Genomic DNA, 22758 nt, shown 5'->3' with positions numbered 1-22758 from the left:
TTTACTCATATTTTTCTGACATCAGAGAAGAAAATCCGTTTTCCTTATTGCAGACCAGAGCAAAGAGGACTTTTGCCTTTCTCTCTGCCTAGCTCATGTTAATCTGTGATTTCTTTCTTCTTTTTTTTATTAGATATTTTCTTTATATACATTTCAAATGTTCCCTATATAAGTTCCCTATACCTTCCCTCTACCCTGCTCCCCTAACCACCTACTCCCGCTTTTTGGCCATGGCATTCCCCTGTACTGGGGCATATAAAGTTTGCAATACCAAGGAACCTCTCTTCCCAGTGATGGCCGACTAGGCCATCTTCTGATACATATGCAACTAGACATACAAGCTCTGGGGGTACTGGTTAGTTCATATTGTTGTTCCACCTATAGGGTTGCAGACCCCTTCAGTTCCTTGGGTGCTTTCCCTAGCTTCTCCATTGGGGGCCCTGTGTTCCATCTTATAGATGACTGTGAGCATCCACTTCTGTATTTGCCAGGCACTGGCATAGCCCCATATGAGACAGCTATAACAGGATTCCTTCAGCAAAATCTTTCTGACATATACAATAGTGTCTGGGTTTGGTGGCTGAAGAAATTAATAGAGGAGAAAGTGGGGGAAAGCCTTGAAGATATGGGCACAGGGGAAAAATTCCTAAACAGAACAGCAATGGCTTGTGCTGTAAGATCAAGAATTGACAAATGGGACCTCATAAAATTGCAAAGCTTCTGTAAGGCAAAAGACACTGTCAATAAGACAAAAAGGCCACCAACAGAATGGGAAAGGATTTTTACCAACCATAAATCTGAAAAGGGACTAATATCCAATATATACAAAGAGCTCAAGAAGCTGGACTCCAGAAATTCAAATAACCCCATTAAAAATGGGGTTCAGAGCTAAACAAAGAATTCTCAACTGAGGAATACTGAATGGCTGAGAAGCACCTTGAAAAAAATGTTCAACATCCTTAATCATCAGGGAAATGCAAATCAAAACAAGCTTGAGATTCCACTTCACACCAGTCAGAATGGCTAAGACCAAAAATTCAGATGACAGCAGATGCTGGTGAAGATGTGGAGAAAGAGAAACAATCCTCCACTGCTGGTGGGATTGCAAGCTTGCAAAACCACTCTAGAAGTCAGTGGGGAGGTGCCTCAGAAAAATAGACATAATACTACCAGAAGATCCAGCAATACTTCTCCTGGGCATGTACCCAGAAGAAGTTCCAATTGGTAATAAGAACACATGCTCCACCATATTCATAGCAGCCTTATTTATAATATCCAGAAGCTGGAAAGGACCCAGATGTCCCTCAACAGAAGAATGGATACAGAAAATGTGGTACTACTCAACTATTAAAAACAATGGATTTATGAAATTCTTGAACAATTGGATGTATCTGGAGGATATCATCCTTAGTGAGGTAACCCAATCACATAAGAAGTCATTAGGTATACACTCACTGATAAGTGGATATTAGCCCAGAAACATAGCATACCCAAGATACAATTTGCAAAACACACACACACACAAAGAAATCAAGAAGAGGGAAGATCAAAGAGTGGATACTTCATTCCTACTTAGACTAGGGAACAAAATACCCATGAAAGGAGTTACAGAGGCAAAGTTTGGAGCTAAGATGAAAGAATAATCTGTGATTTCTAAGGACACAAATTTTGGGATCCAGACAAACAGAGAAGTCAGTCCTCATAAAGGGGAGGGTAATAAGGAGCACACGAGCAGTGCAGAAGATATTTTGGTAGGCCCCTAATTACAACACAGTCAACTGAACTGGTTTTGCTGAAAGAAAACTCTTTCATTTCCCTGTGATTTTCCAAGCCTGTTTTAGGCCAAATGTAAATGGATACTGACTTGTAGAACTATTCATATTGGAAAGTTCAGTTTTCATTCTAAATTTTGTTTTTTAGGACTTCTGAAAAATTAATGAGATAGGTCAGGAAACCAGCATTTATGGTTAAGGGTCCTAAGCCCTAACTTCTGTAAATTTATGTCCTTATCTTGAGGCAACCTTTGTATGACATTCTCTTTGTCTTCCTCCCTTCTGCCACTACTTCTTCTAAACAGCACCATTTTATTCAGGATGCTCATTTTGTAAAGGGAAAGACTTCTAGGTCTAAGTGTCCTACCCTGTATTGTAGACACAGTTATCATAAGAAAACAGAGAAGACATTTCTCTGTGAAATCATAATGAGTATGCATTCCTTGAGGAAATATTAATAAGCAAAGTCTTTTTCAGTATTATTTGATAGAGATAAATGGTGCCAATCTCATGATCTTGGTGAAACAGTAACTGTAAAATTTACCTTGGACACTGTTTCTACTGCTAGAACACAAAGATTTGGAAAGCAGAGTACAGAGAGGGAAAGACAGGCAGTCAGAAAGACAGAAAGATATAGAAAGGGACAGAGACAGAGATAGATAGAGGTTTGAGCAGAAGAACTACTGCTTAGCTTTCTAATCACACTCGAAGTAGGTAATTGTTATAGGCTCAAGATCCAAGAGACTCAGTCTTTATTCTGAAACAATGGTCACTGTATTCTTCAATAAACACATGCTTAAGAATTATTGGCAAATCACCATGTCCTTGTGATTCTTCACATAAATTGGGAAAAGATCTTTATGAAGTCTACATCCTATAGATGGATAATATCCAATATATACAAAGAATTCAAGAACTTAGACTCTAGAGAAGCAAATAACCCTATTGAAAAAACGGAGCACAGAGCTAAACAAAGAATTCTCAAAGGGAATATCAAATGGCCTAGAAGCACCTAAAGCAGTGTTCAACGTACTTAGTCATCCTGGAAATGAAAATAAAAGACCCCTGAGGTTCAACATTACACCAGTCAGAATGGCTAAGATCAAAAACTCAGGTGATGTTGGCTAGGATGTGGAGAAAGAGGAAAACTACTCCATTGTGGGTGGGATTGCAAGCTAGCACAACCACTCTGGAAATCAGTCGGGTGGTTCCTCAGAAAATTAGACATAGTATTACCTAGGGAGCCAACTATACCACTCCTGGGCATACCCAAAAGATGCTCCAACATATAACAAGGACACATACTCCACTATCTTCATAGCAGTCTTCTTTATAATAGCCAGAAGCTGGAAAGAACCCAGATGTCCCTCAACAGAGAAATAGATTCAGAAAATGTGGTACATTTACACAATGGAATACAACTCAGCTATTAAAAACAATGACTTCACAAAATTCTTAGGGAAATTGATAGAACTAGAAATTATCATCCTGAGTGAGGAAACCCAGTCATAAAAGAACATACATAGTGTATTCTCACTGATAACTAGGTATTAGCCCAAAACTTGAAATACCCAAAATATAACTCACAGACTACAGGAAGCTCATGAAGAAGGAAGACCAAAGTGTAGATGCTTCAGTTCTTCTTCGAAGAAATATGCACAGGAGGAAATATGGAGACAAAAGTATGGAGTAGAGACTGTAGAGTAGGTCAACCATTCCATACTCAGACACAAATCCTAGATACTGTTCTGGATTATCAATAAGTGCTATGACAGGGAATCTGATACAGTTGTCTCCTGAGAGACTCTGCCAGAGCCTTGACAAGTACAGAGGTAGATGCTCTCAGCCAACCATTCGGCTGAGGATCCCCAATTGAGGAGTTAGAGAAAGGACTGAAGGAGATAAGGAGATGAAGGGGTTTGTAACCCCATAGGAATAACATCAATATCAACCAATCAGACCTTTTAGAGCTCCCAAGGACTAAACCACCAACCAAAGAGTACACAAGCAGGGACCCATGGCTCTAGGTGCATATGTAGCAGAGAATGGCCTTGTCAGTTATCAATGCGAGAAGAGGTTCTTGGTCCTATGACGGCTTGATGCCCCAGTGTAGGGCATGGTGATGGGAGTGGGTGGGTGGGGGAACACCCTCATAGAAGCTGGGGGGGGGCAGGATAGGAGTTTGCTTGAGGGAAAACTGAGAAAAGGGATAATATTCTAAATGTAAATAAAGTAAATATCCAATAAAAAAAGAACTTCGATGACCTACTATTTCTACAAAATTGAGTTTACTTCAATTATTTCATTATATGTGATCTTTGAAGTGACTTTTTCTCACTTTAAGTGAATGTATGATAACAGTTAAACTATAATAGATGGCAAAAGTCATTTGAGCTGAGTGCCCCTAGAGCAGGATGTAGTAGGAAAGGGGTGTCAGGAACTACATAATTTATGCCACAGAGTACATTAAACATTAGAAATATTAGAACGTACATAAACATCTGGAATCATAACAAGAACCAAACATGGATCTCTTAGAAAGCCTATAGTTACAACACATTTTATATCCTGACATTGCCTATTACCATTCTTTCTGCTGCCCTTAGGGCTTCAGTCCTTTTCCCTCACCCAATACCAGATCAGGTTCCCCTCTCCCCCTAATCCCCCCTGGCCACTATCTTTCTCAGGTCCCTCCTTCCTTCCCCACTTGTGATTGATTTCTTCCCTCTACCAAGTGGGACTGAGGCATCCTCACATGGGCAGTTTAGCTTGTTGAACTTTTTGAATTCTGTGGAATGTATCTTGGGTATTCTGTAATTTTTTTTTACTAATATCCACTTATTAGTGAGTACATACCATGTACATCCTTTTGGGTCTGAGTTACCTCACTCTTTGTCAGGATGATATTTTCTAGTTCCATCCATTTGCCTGCAAAACTCAGGATACCCTCATTATTAAGAGCTGGGGAGTATTCCATTGTATAAATGAACCACATTTTCTGTATCCATTCTTCTTTGGTGGGACATCTAAGTTGTTTCCAGCTTCTGGCTACCAAAAATAAAGCCACTATGAACGTAGTGGACCACTTGCCCTTATGGCATGGTGGGGCATGTTTTGGGCATATTTCCAAAAGTGGTATAGTTGGGTCTTGAGATAGATCTATTTCCAATTTTCTGAGTAACCTCCAGATTGATTTCCAAAGTGGTTGTACCAGTCTGCAATCCCACAAGCAGTCGAGGATTGTTCCTCTTTCTCTATATCCTCTCAGGCAATATCAAGAAATAGGAGGTTGAGGGGACCCTCCAGAATGCACCAGAGACCTGGTATGTAAGAGACTCTCAAAGGGAGGGACCTTAGCTAAAATGCCCAGGAGTAGGGAGAGGGATCTTATAGGGCCTACCTCCAGCAGGAAGACAAGGCAACAAGTGAGGGATAGGGTTGCCATCACACAATCACATCTTTGACCCATAATTGTTCCTATCAGAAATAATTACAGGGATGGAAATGGAGATGATCCTGAGGAAAAGAAGGTCCAGTGACAGACCCAAAGTGGGATCCAGCTCAAGGGGAGGTTCCAAGGCCTGACAAGAGAAGGGCAAACCTATAGGAGGACCATCAGTCTCAATTAATCTGCACCCGTGAGATCTCTCAAACACTGTACCACCTAACAGACAGCATACACCAACTGATATGAAGCCCCCCAACACACATACAGTAGAGGACTTCTCACTCACTTTCTCTCCTTCTCCCCCAGTAGCCCCACCTAAACAGTACAGTTAAACATTATTTTAAGTCTTAAGTGCTTTATTAAAAACTACATGTTTTGAGGACTTAAATACACACATCTAAATGTATTTACAAGCAGACATATGTAACTATATGTGTCTACAGCTTGTACATAGGTCCATAAGATAACAGGCAATCTTGAGATTATAATTAAAAGAAATCAGTTAAGCTCATTATCATGCATTTTCACATACATAGCAATGCACATCATAAGCGGTGGAAGCACTATTACAATCCCATGAACGATTATTTTCTATGTGAGTAATCTCTGAATTTATATCTATCTGTCTGTCTATCTATCTATCTATTCATCCATCTATTTATCACCTATCTATTTGCAGAACAGAAGAATATATTTCCTGTTTTATAGAAATTCCAAGATCTAGAAAGATAAGTGTAGCAATTTTCCATAGAATCACAGGGGGAAAAACCAATCAGTCAGTTATTTATCAGGCTGGGAAAATGGTGACCATCATTCAAAATTTTCTTGAAAAAATTTATTAAACTCATTTTCTATTCACACAATATTAAGATAAAAGAAGAAAGCTTTGTGGGATGGAGAACTAAAGTTTACATCATATAATTAAAACAATTATCTAAGGGTGTGCAGTGATGAGTTTGTGGACTTCTTTTGGTTTATCCTGACAATAGACAATATCAAAAAGGAAAATGAGTGCATATAATGATTGTATTCAAGGATGTAATATAATATTGAAGTCCTAGCATACATCCTGAGAGATAGGTTCTATCTGCATTATCCTTCTAGCTGAAAGTCAAGAGAGATAAATGAAGGGTGAAAGGAGTTGGACTGGGAGCTGGTAAGACTGCAGCTCAGGACAGCACTGAGGACAGAGCTGGGGCTTGAGTATTTATTTATTTTAATTACTTTTCTCATCCTCCTATTAAATGCCTATGCCTTTGTTCTTGATTTGAAATCCGTGCCATCTCTGTTTAATTACTGTGATTTTGATTGACAAGTATAGAGGACAGCAAAGAAAGAAAGCTGTCTCCTTCATGTCCTGTTTGACACAATATAATGAATGGGAAATGGCTAGCTTATTTTTTCCTTGACAACTTAAATATTTGAAGATGAAATGTAGATTTTTAAGAGCATAATGTTAGCGAGCCGAGAGGGAAGAAAAAGAAAGGAAGTTAATTGGACCAGGAATCAAATACAACATTCATTTATGCATTTGCCTAATAGTTTAATCACTGCCAATTTGGGGAAGTCATTCTGTGTAATTGTAATAAGAATTTCATCTCAGCTCTTCCCAGTGAAAAAAGGGTCAGCAATTAGACCCAGTCCACTGAATGCCCCAGCCCTGTGTTATAGTGTGTTTACTTTATAGTCCCACCTTCCCTATGCCACCAGCATGCTTGAGGGGGAGAAAAGGTACTGTGGCTGCTCCCTCTTGGCCTCATGTCTTTCAGAGATACCCTAAGGTACTTAATAATGACAGTACAAAGAATATCTGTGTAGATGAGCCTGCAGATTTGGGGATTTGGATGTTGTAGACAGTGCTTCTTTTGCTAGCTTAATTCCTTTAGCAGGGTGAAATGCCATCTGTGGGGATTCCTGTCATGTATAAGGAAGTTACTCATGCTCTCCTTGGAGCTGAGTTTCTTGAATTTTAATGAAACCTGTGTCAATCTGTCTCCTACATATCCCAGTGTTGAAATCAATGGTCAACAACCCATCACCACAGTAAATCTTGTACATACACCAACCGGGAGAGACCTGAAGAATTTAAGTTCTGTCCCCTCCCTGAACCCTTCTATACTTTAGACCCTGAGAATATATAACATATGGCATTTCTGATTTAAAGAGAAAGGATTGTATGCCAAGGAGAATTCAAGATTTTTATTTATTTATTTATTTATTTATTTATTTATTTATTTATTTTTTGGTTTTTTTCGAGACAGGGTTTCTCTGTATAGCTCTGGCTGTCCTGGGGCTCACTTTGTAGACTAGGCTGGCCTCAAATTCAGAAATCTGGCTGCCTCTGCCTCCTAAGTGCTGGGATTAGAAGTGTATGTCACCACTGCCCAGCTCAAGATTTTTTAATGTCCTTCTTCATTGGAATTCTTTTGTCTTCCAATTATATATTTTTAATAGATCTGCCTTCAGTCCTGGGGTTGTTGTACACGTTTTGGAGAGTAAAAGTGTACTTTTACAAAAAAAAAAAAAAAAAATCCTCTGAGTTAAGTGATGACTCTAAACAAAGAAAAGGAGCTGTTATGCAGAAATTAAGAGGAAATGATGTGTTACCACCTGAATATAAATAAAGCAGAAGTATTGTAGCCTAGAGAAGCAGGTGGCCCTTCTATATGCAGTATTTACAATACTGCGTACAAAGTATTAGCCTATGCATCATTCTCCAAACTCTTCAGAGAAAATAGTTAATTCAGACTGGATCTCTGATTTTTTAATATTCCCTGGTATGTTGCCACTGTCTCAAAGCAGGGTAGTTGTGGCGCAACTTTCTTTGTCACTTTTCCTGTATAAGCCAAATAGGGTCTTATAAGGACGGATAGTACAAGTGGGATCTGGAAGTTCTTTTTGGAAGAACTTCCCTGTGTCCTATAAGAACTGTAGCTGTTAGCTCCATGGTGGCTCAAGTAAACTCTGCATCTGCCTTGTCTGAGTGAGTGGTTGACATCACTCTCTGCTTATACAGACCTGCTGCCTCTAAGCTGTGTAACACTTCTTCTTGCTTTGTTGGTGATAGTGCTCCACACAAGACTAGTCAAAAGTTAACACTTCCCATTTAAATGAATTAATATTCTCATCATACTGGCTTATCAGGATTAAGTGGCTTGATGTGTCAGTATCTGAGCAAACTTACATTAAATCTGCTTTTAAAATATAGCTTATCTTATTTCTATGTTAACATGCAAGCGTCTGTCAAGGCTCCTTTGTGCTGCACTGTGTCTTTATCAATTCACTATCCATTTACTCTTAGATGTGTAAATGTGTCCAGAAATCCACTGATGTCAAACGCCTCAACACAGAGAAAAGGGATAGTGCTGATAGAAATATTTTGCTTGCTTTAGGAACAAAGGCACCTCACTGCCTTTATAAAGGAAACCTTGCTCTATTTAGCTCTTAGTATTTACTTCTTTATCATGTCTCCTGCTTTCCTAGTTCAGTCAGTAGAGAGCATAGAATAGACACTCATTGATGCTTTTGATTAATGATGAAACATAATAGCTACTGTTTGAAAACCCATTTTTTTTTTTAGGTTTGGTTATAAACCTGCTTATATGGAAATTGATCACATTCCAACTTTGAAGCCAGTGGGGGTCACAAATGCTGAATGCTCAGTAGTCATTTATTAATACATTCATTTTAGTAAATATAGCTAAATATTCATTCTTTGCCTTGCAAAGAGGACATATAAGGATATGATGGACAAAAATTGTCCCTCAGAAGCACACTCCTACACTAAGGAGTCATCTTAACGGCAGATTTCAGCCACCTATGTGCAGTGGGATTGTACAGTGAGCCCTTCATGCACAGAGACTTCCATGTCTTGAGTCTTCCCTTTGCTCCCTTTACTCTTAAGCTTTTGGTCCCATATTTAATGGCTAGGTTAATAATCAGCTTTTGCACTCAGCTGTTCTAAGGTATGTAAACCAACGGATGGAGCTTCTTTTCCAAGGAGCTGCTTTTATCATTTGCATCCATCCCATAAACTTTCCTGATCCTGAACGGTATTGAATGCTAAGCAACATGTTGAGAATTTTATCTGAATTTTTGTTTTGTTTACTTTTCTGTTAATTTTCAAAATATCTGAAAATGGAGTTCTTGACCAAATTAATGGAAGGTGATTTATAAAATTAGCATTTGATTCTCTGAACTCTTCCTACAATACTACAATTCTTATTACCAGACTAAAGTTGTTACATCCAAGATTCATCACACAGCATGTCTGTGAGCTTGCTCTTCATACAGACTATGAGGAATGTTGTATAGATCTTCCCACTGGCTGAGCATGGCAGCATTTCCTCAGCCAGTTTCTGTCTGAAAGTTTAAGAATGTGGGTGAAAAATGAATCCCCAGAATCTCTCTGTTATTATCATATGCTTCTTTGATATTGTTAAGTTTTTTTTGTTTGTTTGTTTTTGAGATAGTAGTCACTGATTGATGAAGGTTAGAGTTCCCCCAAATAATGCACTTCTAGGCCATAGCAGTTTTGAAGTTATTCATGGAATTTTACTGCCAACATAATTATTTACTGCGTTCCTTCCACCACATTCATGAAGAACTCCTCAGAGAGGATTCCACAATGTATATCTTTTTGTATATATTTATACTTCCATGAAAATCATTGTAAGTTACAATGAAGTATAGGCTACATCTGTTGAGAGCTGATAGGAGGATGTCAGATCAGGTGTGTGGATGGAAAAGGAATGAATGGGATTTGAGGCCAGCAGAAAGCCTAGAAGAACCAATGGCTGGCTCCCTAAGTGCTATCCATCAAAGGAAACCACCTCAACTCTTCTGGGTCCACATTAAAGGGTTAGCCGAATCTCACATTCAGTCTGTGAGGAGTATCCTTCCTTCCCTAGGCTCTCCCACTCACTGGAGTGGTTCCTAGGCCAGAACAATGTCAGCAACCCCAGCATGATAAAATGTTTGGATTTTGAACTACAAAATATGCTTTTTTTCATTACACTTTATCTTTATTTACATTTCAAATGTTATCTCCTTTCCTAGTTTTCCCTCTGAAAACCCCCTATCCCATTCCCTTCCCGCTGCTCCCCAACCCACCCACTCCCATTCCTGGCCCTAGCATTCCCCTGTACTAGGGCATCGTAATATACTTTTAACCCTCCCCCATACTCTGTGTTCTTTTGTGTACACTAATAATTTCAATGTAGCTTTGTTTTCTAACTCAGCTTGTTCTTACTTCTATGAGAAATGGTGTATGTTGCTCTGATTTCATTTTTCTGTATCTCCTCAATTATATACTGAGGCCAGTATTTGTCAATATGTAGAAAAATACAGGACTCTTTCAGGTTCAGAGAAACAAATTCAATGCATTCGTTCCTACAAACTTTGGAAATGATTTGGGAAACAGAAAAGAGCAATCTGTTGAAACTTAATGACTTTATCTTCCTTGTCTGTGTTATGCAGCTAGAGCTGGCAGCATATACCGTCAAATGAGTTCTTTCAATCATACACTTTGAACCTGATTTCTAATATTGTCTATGAATAACAGCATTGGAATTTCAAAGTAAAGAACAGAAAGTCAAAGATGAATCAAAACCATTGAGTGCATAATGCTAGACTGATTAATATACTATAAAGGAGAAATAAAAATTGATATAAAGTGATAGTTCAAATATTTTCTTCCTTTTATGAATATGACTTTGTCATCCACTCTCAGTTAAAAGTAAGCTGGAAGCAATACTTCTTGTGGGTATATTTTGCCTGTTTGCCTGTTTGCCTGTTTGCCTGTTTGTTTGTTTGTTTGTTTGTTTGTTTGTTTTGACAGAGTGTGGGGCTCTGGACCAAGACATCTTCACACTGAGAAAGCTGCTGCTGCTGGGTGCTAGCTGCTGTGGAGTTCCTCACTAGTTTCTGATGGGACCAAGAGGCTGGGACACAGCAGGGTCTGGAATAGATCAGCACTAGTCATCTTTAGGAAGAAAATTTGCTCTATGCCAAGAATTAATTTCAGTGATTGGATAGAATGTGATTTGGTCAGTTGCATGTAGTCATTCAAACACCATGAAAAACATGTTCTCCTCTGGTACAGTGAATGAAGGGATTTCTTTCTCATTTTATTTTAGAAATCTTAGTAGAAATCAATCAAGCATGATTTGCTAAGTGCAGTGGTTATATCACAGGACTGATACATCCATTGCCCCTACTGACAAGCATGGGTTCACTAGGGTGTAAAGTGTGTCGGTTTCTATGCATTAATGCACATAAATAGGTGATAAGAATTGCAGTTACATCATTTGCATCCTTGGCTTCATTTTTTAAAATCGAATTTGGTGCTCTGTGATTGCGTATTTATTATTCATAAAGTGTGTTACTTTGATGTTGTATGTCAGTGGTCTTTTTGACAGAAAAGGTATTACCTCCAAGCCATTCTCTACATTGCTGCTGACATCCATGAAAGATGACTTTTGGATGTTTTCAGTTTTACGACTAAAACAAGAAAAAGAAAAGAAAAGAAAGAAAAACAAAGATATAGTATCTTATATAAAGAACACAAACATTCCTTTTCACAAAAAGGAAAAGTAAAAATATATGTTACCTCACTGCTTAGAATATTTAAATATGAAAAAAAAAAACAAGAAAAGCCAAAAATGGCTAAAGTACAAACCCAATGCTTTTTGTAAGAAGACACTTGGAGTGAATGATTAAAGTAAGTTTTCAAGCCAATCACGTTTTCGTCCCTGCTTTTGTCTATGATATTTGCTCTATCTAAATGATAACATCAAAACCTCTCTATCAAACACAGATTTTAAAACAACATCCTTTCTCTGAATCCAAATCAAGTTGACAATCATCAGTTTCCCAGAGTGAGAAATTGAATTCTATCCAATTGATAGGTTCTTGCTGCTAGATGCAGAAGAGACTATGTGCTAATCCCAAGCATTAGTAAATAAATAATATAAACATAGAATGATAACCTATATTTATGAATATGACCTGTAATGGATACTGTTCTTATGTTTCCCTCATTTCCTTCAATCTTATAACCTTTTTTTTCCTCAGAAAAAAATCTTCCATTTTGTCTCCAGAGCAAGAAAGAGGAAACAAAGGAGAAGGGGATAGGATTGGGGGTGGTGATAGGATTCAGAGGAGAGACCAGAAAGGAGGACAGCATTTGAAATGCAAATAAATAAAATAACCAATTAATAAAAATAGAGGAACCTATGTCCCTAGATGGTTCACTGATGTCTACTGAACATGATCACCCCTACCTGCCATGTTATCCATATGTAATTATCACATAATCTCGAATAACTGCATCTGTGTCAGAACAATCGAGGGGATTCCTTCCTTGCTGGTTCATAGTTTTGTCATCGAGAGGAGACCCATTTAATCATCCTGACTCTAACATTTGCTGAGATAAGATGCCATGATCATCATATGGTTGTTTAACAATAGAAGGTCATTTCAAATGACATTTTCTGGCTTGTTTCAGTACCTAATGAGCAGTACTAGGTCAATACCCTACCAAACATTTCTTCTTGTGGAATTCAAGTGGAACTTCAGAAGTGTAAATGTACATTTAGGCATATATATATACACACACACATACATACATATACTTATATTGATATCTCATCAATGCATAGAGGAGAAATAACTAATTAGAAGGTAGCTCAGAAATAAAACACAAAATCCATGTGAACCTTAGTGTTCTAACGCTTATGTTCAGACAGGGCTGGGCAGCAACTGTTTATAAGTCTCCTCTGCATTCTCAACTTATTTATATAATTTTGCCTCCAGAGCACAGTGAATAGCCAAAGTAATTAACACCAGATTTTACTTCTGCTTCCAGACTTTATGCTTTTCTGGAAACAAGCAAAATAATACATGCTCTGAGCTGGAGTTAATTTTTTTTCTTTCAAATTTGTCTCTATTTGAAATGTTCTTTATTATTCAATTCAAAATAATAATAATAAACTATCTAAAGTCTGGTATAAGGCAAAGAACTCAGATTTATATTTTGTTTAAAGCGTCTTGATACACTATAGTACAAGGGTCACAGAGGCACTCTAACTTGGAGTAAAATGTAGGTTAATTAATATTCATGTTTAAGTTTTCTGAATTAAGAATTAAGGAAAAGCAGCTGAGGCAGCCTCTTCCCAAATACTCTTATGCACTGTCCCCACTGCCAAGTCTAGCTAGGCTGAAATTAAACACATTTGATCACCAGTGTTGGGTTTTCTTTTTTACAGAGCAGGATGAAAACTTTGCATTACTGTTTTAGGAAACCTGAGTTGTTGATGGGTTCCATTTCCATTTCAAAAGAAGAAACCCACAAGCTAATATTTCCCCTCATTGTCAGTGAAAGTTAAAAAGCAAGCCAAATAAAACTACCAAAAACAAAGCAAAACCCTAAAGTGCCAGGGAGCAATGTTTATAAGTTTTCAAATAGGAGCTGAAAAACACCAATAAAGTTTGGATTCAGCTCAAATGTACCATCAACCCAAGGCAGCTCCCCCGCCCCTGCCTCTTTTTAATGGTCCATTTGTCTGGTCCTCCTGGAAGATCTATAGAGAAAATTACCAGGGCAGAATGTGCATCCAATTGCACATCCTGCTACAGGAGAAACGATTCCTGTTCTCATCATTGGGATCAATAATTTGCTAACACAGTATTAGCAAGAGCAACAACTCCACCAGGTTAAAGGAGTTTTACACTGAATAATGACGGCCCAGGAAAGGGAAAAGCTGAGCGAGTAAATCCTGGCAGCCTTTTACTATTGAGATAGCAGGTGCTAGTGAATCAATAGTGGCTCTGGTGAGCCTGGACTGTAAAGATGCTTTATTGTTCTGCCTAAGTACATTGGCAGAGATGCTCCTCTTAATATCTGTACACAGGAGCCATTGGGATCCAGGCCTGCCCTATTAACAGAAACATTTCCTCTTCTGAGCAGGTGAAGGCCCATATGTGGCCCCAGAGCCAGGTTGTACAACACCTCCGTGAAAACCCTAATAGAATCAGTGGAGCAAGGTGAGGTGGAAGATGAATGAAGCCACAGAGACAACAGTGAGAAAAGCCCGGACTCGGGGAAGGCCACGACACATTGAGTGACTGAAAGGATGCATCAAGAGAAATCTCCTTATACCACCATATCTAAATCATCTTTTTATAAGGAAAAAAGTTTTGAAACAATATCTTTACTCCCAGTTATAAAATGTATCAGATCGGGGCAGTGAAGGACCATTCTGTGTTGGCACAAAGATCATGTAAAATGTGTCCCATTTGTGGTTTTGATTTTGATTTCGGCTTCTGCTGATTTGATAAAATACTGGATACAACCAGCTTGGGGAAGAAAAGGTATATTTTGCTTACAGACTATAATGAATTTTCAAAGAAAGACAAAGACAATGTTAAGGCAAGAGCTAGAAGCAGGAACCTCAGAGGAAGTCTTACTCTGGTTGGTTCAGCTACTCTTTCTGATTAAGGCACAACTGTGCAGGGCTGGCACTTACTGTCACCATTTTGACTTTCCTTTGTTACTTAAAATTAATAAAATTCCTCAAGATATGTCTGGAGGCAAATCCAAAGGACACAATTCCTCAGTTGGGGTTCAGCCTTCAAAGGTGACACTGGTTTGTGTCAAGCTAAAGCTAAGTTTAACAGCATTCCTACAAACATCCTGTTAGCAAATAGTGAAGGAAGAAAAAAAAAAAACATAATGACCAATGTTTGCTGGTTTTCCTTTCTTCCAATAACCAAGGAAGCCATGTTTTCTGTTTTCAAGTAGATGGCCATACTTTAGGAAGTTTCTATTTGCCAACTGTGAGCTATTCCAGGAACAATGATTCTTGAAAGGAATATTGTTGCAAGAATAACAATCATCATCACTGTCTCATGCAAAAGATATAACAGGCTAAGAAACCCCATAATTGAGAGGAAAATAGATTTATACTTGTAGAGAAAAAAATCTAGGGATGAAGGAAGCTAGAAGTATGACTTTTACTAGAGGAAGCCCACAGTTGAACTATATATATATATATATATATATATATATATATATATATATATGTATATAGACACACACATTCACAGTAACCTGCCTACCTATCCCTCTACAGTATTGGGATTGAAAGCATGTACCACTTCTCCCTCAGCTTTTTCTTTTCATGAATTAGAATTTTCATGCATTGGTGATTTTTCTGCATTCATGTCTGTGTGAAGTACAAGATCCACTGGAACTATGGATCAAGTCAGTTGTAAACTACTCTGTGGCACTAAGAATTGAACTTGGGTCCTTTGGATGAGCAGCCAGTAATCTTAACTGGTGAGCCATATCTCTAACTTCTCCCAACACATACTTTTCGAAGACCAAAGTGGGGACACTTTGCCCCTTCTTAGAATTGGGAACAAAACACCCATGGAAGGAGTACAGAGACAAAGTTTGGAGCTGAGACGAAAGGACAGACCGGATCATCTCGAGACTGCCATATCCAGGGATCCATCCCATAATCAGCCTCCAAATGCTGACAACATTGCATACAGTAGCAAGCGTTTGCTGAAAGGACCCTGATATAGCTGTCTCTTGTGAGACTAGGCCGGGGCCTAGCAAACACAGAAGTGGATGCTCACAGTCAGCTATTGGTTGGATCACAGGGCTCCCAGTGAAGGAGATAGAGAAAGTAACCAAGGAGCTAAAGGGATCTGCAACCCTATAGATGGAACAACATTCTGAACTAACCAGTACCCCCGAGCTCTTGACTCTAGCTGCATATGTATCAAAAGATGGCCTAGTAGGCCATCACTGGAAAGAGAGGCCCATTGGACTTGCAAACTTTATATGCCCCAGTACAGGGGAATGTCAGGGCCAAAAAGTGGGAATGGATGGGTAGGGGAGTGGAGGGGAGGGTATGGGGGACTTTTGGGATACCATTGGAAATGTAATTGAGGAAAATATCTAATTAAAAATATTTAAAAAATAAATTACATCTAAAAGAACCACTAAGTTCACAGTAAAGCTTTAACATTTATGGAGCACTTGGGAGATCACAGTGACTGTGGGTGAGAAGAATGGCTAAGAAGAGGACCAAATCGCAAGACATTATTCAAATACTATGGAGACCTAAGGAAAGCATGAGCCTGCTCTCTGGAACCCAGAGTGTTCTTCCCATGACACTGGATGAGCAACTATGCAACTCCTATCCCTTGCTCTGCTTACCAATAGGATTTTGGAAGTACTTGCTACTGCACACATATTTTTGTTGTTGTCTTCCAAATAGAACTTTCTTTCAGTAGGTTATCCTGTTCCTTTGTGTATTATGAACGAAGTAGAAGAAATTCTCTCTCAAATACAGATCTTTTTTTAACCCAGATACCTTTAAGAGGACCTGATCAAACACCTTCCACGGACACAATCCTTTGATGTATCACTGTAACCATGTTCTTTTATATTTAGATGTGTATATATTTACCTATATTTGCACACATGTGGGAAAATGTGTATGTATGTATATGTGTGTGTTTGCACATACACACAAATGTAGAAGTAAAAAGTTGACACTATGTGTCTTCCTTGATCACTTTTATCTTATATTTTAGCGTAGGGTACCTAAAACTCCGCAGTCTTTGAGCTAGTCTGGCTAACCAGCTTTCTCCAGGGATCTTTGCCTCTAATGTTCAAGTTCTGGAATTCTAGGAATGCTGCTAGGACCACTTAACATTCACATATGTGTTAAGGATCAGAAATCCTGACCTCACCCTTTGATGGAAATGTTTTTATCCAGTTAGCCATCTTGCTAGATCATCCCCAGGATTTTTCTTCATGGATTATATGAGTGTTTTGAGTTTTCATCTAGGATACATTTTTTTTCTTTGAGAGGAAAGTGGTCCATGAACGTTTAATACTGGAGAGCTCAGTTCTAAACATGTGTAGAATCAATGCTCTTCAAAAGTCATTTCTCGTCCATCTGGAATTTGTAAATGAAATACTAGGGTAGGGTGACATATCCATCCAGGTGCTCTGAGTCTCTGAGATTCCCCTTACACCTGAGCCATAGCTGGGATGTATTACTCAGTTCTCTCCAGAGATTTTTTGCCCCCAGGTACCTTTTGTAACCTGTGAGGAGGATAAAACTATGCAGTGAAGAGTTATGGAGAAGACTCTAATCAACTTCTAGTAGGCTACAGATAAGCAAGAATAAACCTATGTTGTATAAGCCTTTAAAACACTATTAGTGTATGCCTGAAGTTATTCTGAGTGGGTAAATCTTGCCATAAAAGTCTCTTTCCAAGGAACACATGAAGCTAGTGTTACTGTTAAAGCATGTGAAACACTTGAAGGAAAACAGCCAATATATAAGAATTTGGACCAATTTTGTTACAACTGACTATACTCTTCTCTACATTTCTTGCCAATATTTGTCTCCTTGTTATTTCTTATACCTAAAAATCTGGATATTTATTCAAAAGTATACAAACTGACCCTTAAATATTATAGAAAGTAATTACTCCACTATCTGTAACACTTTTAGGTTTACAAATTTTAGGTTTTATAATGACTTCAAGCTACTCCAGAAGTAAAATTTCAGGAGAAACCTACATGCTTTCTATAATGTTTGTTTGAGTGTAGCAATGGCCACCAGTTGGATTTATTCCGAAATTTTCATCAAATCTTTGGAAGAGTGTTCTCACATTCTACAGTCATTTAAACTAGGTTTAGACACATATTTGCAAAACAATATGCTGATGTCAGTAATCTTACATGCTTCATAGACTTGGTGATTGAACACATGCTTCTTTTCAGGGTGAGGTGTTGATTCCTCACTGTGTACGTTCATTTAGACTTTATTTCATGTCAGAGTGATAGGACTACTGGATACTCACTAGCATACAAACCTATGATCTAGCACTCTGTGAGATGGCAAACTGCATTCTAAATGCAATGACACTTCTTATGTATAGGCAGATTCAACTTTATATTTTATGTAAAACATTTTGGATATATATATATATATATATATATATATATATTCTTTTATATTTATATTATACTATTACTTGTGAAAATAGTAATTTTGTAGAAGTGAAAGTATTTTCTAAAGTAATCTACTAGGAGCCTGTCATTTGCAGATCTCAGAATTATTTAAAGACATGTTAACTTCTTTGAAATGCACATAGTTGTTCAGGGTCCAGGAGATAAAATTTGTGCATAGATAACACAGTTCTGTACTCTACTTTTATAACAAGATGCAGAAATCAGGGGAAAATCAATGGACTTGATTTTATGGGTAGATCTGGTTTTAATTAATTTCTATTCTGTTCCTATGGGGGTAAGAGTCTTTAAAATAATCCTAAACCTCCAAAAAACTAGCAAGAGACATTATTATCATTTTTCTAACAAATGGGAAGCTATTTTCTCAGGCATGGCCAAGCCAGTCATCCAGAATAGAAGACCAAAGATGGTGTTTCAAGTATGGCCATATTATATTAAAAGAGAACAGAGAGCAGCATGTAAAGTACTTCCCAATATTCCACAGAGGGCACCAGCAGAATGATCATGTTTTTACTAAATGGCACTGATTTGCTCTCAATATTTCATAGAGAAAATCAAAATGATATATAGTAGGGCTCCTTCAAAAAGACCTTAATGATTTCTCCATGTCTCTCATTCACATCCCCAAATCAGTAAGTAGAAAATGACACCATATACTGATTTCACTCACAATATTTTTCTGGAATGATTGTGGAAGGTGAAAATAAAGATAGCCCATATCATTTCTTTACATTAATCATCTATGTCAATTCCTTCAGTGCCTTATTGGTTTACCTACAAATGGATGTTAGGTTCTCTTAGGATGGCTCACTAGCTGGGTAACCATAAAGAATATGTTGTTAGTTATTTTGAAGAAAAGTCTGTATTATTTATGAGCTCAAGTAGGAGCTGGAGTTACAAAGTCAAATTCGATAATTTTAAAAATAAACAAAGTAAACTGAAAATGGTTTTTCAAAATGAGGCATTTAGGGAGCGATTAATAGTAAATAATATCACAATGGAAAAACACCATCCTCTATGTCTGTTGCTAATAAAAGAAACAAGATATTTTTATACGGCCCTGTAATAACTGTGCTTTGTCCTTGATACTCTGTTTTATCCAGAGACTCTGCCAGTATTGCCATTCCAGAAAATAAAACAATAGGCCTGTCATGTAGGATTTAAATATGCTCAACCATGAGTCAAAATGAACTTTTTGTGAAGTTAGATTGTCTTTAATATTTCTATTATCCTGACATTAACTGACTAATGTAGGAACCACAAAAATTATCACCAATATAAAATAGAAACAGCAAGTGAACTAGGCTATGGGATAAAGCTAATAAGGTGTTAGTTCTCATGGAAACAATTATTCTAAAGAATGAGAAATGAAAGGGGTCATAGTTTGTGGTCAGAATTAGTCTTTCAGGTGGTCATTTTCTCCATAAGGGTGAACTTTAGTGGTCCTGAATAATTTAAAGAAGGGTGATGCAGTGTCAGAATTTAATTTCCAAATCCCAGGTCACGTGTGTGATCAAAGGTTATGCACTAGAGATCAGTGATGGGTCTATGACATAAATTTTAAATACTAGTAAGCAGCTGTACTTTGTATCAGAGCTATGTAATCTTTGAATTCTTTACAATGTGTCATTTTATACTGAACACATTTCATACACTTTGGGTAACTGCAATGTGAACAGTTCCGAGTCATGTGATTCCAACCCCTTTGTCTATCAGTGACTATACATGAAATGGGTACCATATACTCCCTTGTTTTTCCTGCTCAAGTTTGTAAATCTCTTCCCTTAGGACATGGGTGTGTGTCAAAGAAAAGTGATATGTAAAAATGCCATTTTTTTTTTCTGGCAAAGAAGGAACTAAAATTAGCTGCCATCTTAGGTTACCTAACCTATCCACCTCCAGAGTTCTTTGTGGAATTGTAAATTGAATCACTTTTGGCTAAATAGCAGTAATTGTTTCTTCTACATGAAACAGATACAGTCTTCATTGATAACAAGGGGATCAGGGTATCCAAAGTGAGAGGACAAATAAGCATATGGCCTGACAAAGAAAGAAAAGACCAGAAGAGAGACAAACATTTTTATGAGGGACACATCTCAGTAATGTTGAATAAAATAATAGAACATAAACTACTTCAGACTTCTTTTATTGTCAGTCTATGTTTTCATATGAATACTTGGATTATATTAGGATCAATAATTGATGTCTTTAAAAACCTTTCCATAAGGATTCCAAAGAAGAAAAGAAGTAACTATTAAGCAGTATCCATGTGTTCTTGATAATGTGAATGCCTATCGTCAGGCTCAAAACCCCTCCTTATTCTCTATGTCAATATTTTGTAGTCTCAAATGAACAAAAATGTATTTGGCTTATTCTCAAAAACAGAAGGAAAAACAGGGAATATCAGGAATGTGCTCTTCTTATCCATGCCCACCTACCTCACTCCATGGTGACATGTTCGTGGAGACATAGAAATATGCTACTCAGTTGCTGCATGTGAATCTCAACCTTCTTGGCATCCAGTTTAATATTTTATGTATCCTGCCACTGGAAAGAAGAAAACACCACATATTTATCATGTTTAATTCAAAATTAAAAGCATATATGCATTTACATAAATTTGATTTATCTATTATACATAACTTGCATTGGAGGTGTCCCAATGTTAGTATGCTTTTTCCATTTCTCTCTTTAGTGGCAGAATTATATTTCATAGTCTATTAGTCAGGACAGACCTGGTTCTGCTACATTAACAAACAATCTTAGTGACTTAAGCAAGTGAAACTCTATTTGTTAGACATGATACATCTCTGTCTCCATGAAGCAGGAGACCTGCTTCACGTTGCCTTTGCTTCTAGGTTGACAGTAATAAAGGGAACTCCCTCTGGAACACTGCATGCCCCCTTGACACAGGAACAGCCATCATTTGCCATAAATTGTGTCTTCGAGGTACTTACCTGGAAGTAACACATTGGTATCCCTCAATATTTTCTTACCCAAAGCCACATCCCTGTTCTTTTTCATTTAAAGAAAATAGAGAAATGTATCAGAATGGTAGCCCATGAGGAACCAAATGTAAGCCTCTCTGAAAGCTTATCACAATGAAGTTTGCATCCTAAGAAACTGTCTTTGACTTAAGGTGAGTATCCAGTAAACTGAAATCTTACCACAGCCATGGTGGCCAATGACCATGAGACCTTTACAAAACAGCCAGGGAACTCATTTCTACTGAGGACGTTCTGAGGGTTACACAAGGACATTACCTAATTTGAAGGCTTCTGTAGGTTCAAATTCCACACTAGGACTACAAAGTTTGAATCCAACACAGAAATATGACTCTATTCTTTGACTTACTGATACAAATCTGCTGGTGAAACCACATGATTGATTAGCAATTGGTCTTTCTTTTCCTTTAGCGTGACATTGTGGGGAGATGGTGAATCCCTCAGAGGTGAGGTCTGGCTACAAGTTTATAAGCTGTGGAGTACAGGGGATTGTGGCACCTTGGTCACATCTTCTGGCTTCCACTGAGTAAGCAGTCTATTCTACTACATACTTCTAGCATAGTGTACTGCCTTGTCACAGACTCAAAACGAAGTAATCTCTAAAGGAAAAATTGTTCTCTCTTCTTTCTGAACTACTTAGCTAGATATTTTGTTCCTGATATAGAGAGCAGAGAGATTTCTCTGAGTTAAAGCAAGTCTGACCATTCCACTACATTGTCTAAACCTACCTTGCCTAACTAATGGTTTCATTTGATTGAATTTCTGGGTTCGGTAAATGAAGAAATCATATCCAGTGATCACAGGTCTTAAACTATCTGCCTTCAAAGGCACATTTCAACAGAGCTGTTCATTATTTTTCCTGACCTCCTTATTACGGTGCTTCCGTATATTGTGCTAAGCATCATGTATCTCAGGGCTTTCTGGTACTTGTAGGAAGAATACATAAAAACCAAGCAAAAAGCCAGTCCAGAACTCCTCTCATGCTGAGTAAAGTCCTATTATGTTCTTTAGTTCTTTTATAAATTAACTTCACCTGACAAAATGATCATGGCCCTAGGATTTAGAAAACATACACCTTCAAATGTATATAGTTGTTAATGAGGTCTGTGGGAAGAAGGATCAAGTAAGAAGAAGGATGGAAAGAGAGGCAAGTGGATCTTGAGAAGAATGACACACTACTGAAAGGTGATTGGCTATCCAGGCAGGGGATGATTTGGACATTGTGCAAAGGAAACTCATGTTCTTTATCTACAAAGGATGTGTTGTTTTGATAGTTTCTGTTAAGTTTTCAAACCAGAGGGATCTCATCAAATGTACGCTTCCCAATTCTTACTCCCTCAGTTCTTTGGCCATATTACTTTCTTTTTTTTTTTCATTTTTATTACATATTTTCCTCAATTACATTTCCAATGCTATCCCAAAAGTCCCCCATAGCGCCCCCCACTTCCCTACCCACCCATTCCCATTCTT

At 37.8% G+C, this 22758-nt stretch overlaps 1 long non-coding RNA gene across 1 annotated transcript in view; it reads right to left on the bottom strand.

Annotated features, from left to right (window-relative positions):
- LOC110284441 overlaps positions 1-22758 on the bottom strand; it is a 61314-nt gene that overhangs the window by 22320 nt on the left and 16236 nt on the right. Inside the window, exon 5 of the long non-coding RNA XR_002376935.1 lies at positions 20722-20830. This is a non-coding gene — a long non-coding RNA (uncharacterized LOC110284441). The remainder of the gene's footprint in view (positions 1-20721; positions 20831-22758) is intronic.

Source organism: Mus caroli, chromosome 18 (assembly GCF_900094665.2).
Source record: "Mus caroli chromosome 18, CAROLI_EIJ_v1.1, whole genome shotgun sequence".
Taxonomy (NCBI): Eukaryota; Metazoa; Chordata; class Mammalia; order Rodentia; family Muridae; genus Mus; species Mus caroli.
Note: the sequence above shows the minus strand (reverse complement) of the source record. Positions and strands in the feature narration are given on the sequence as shown.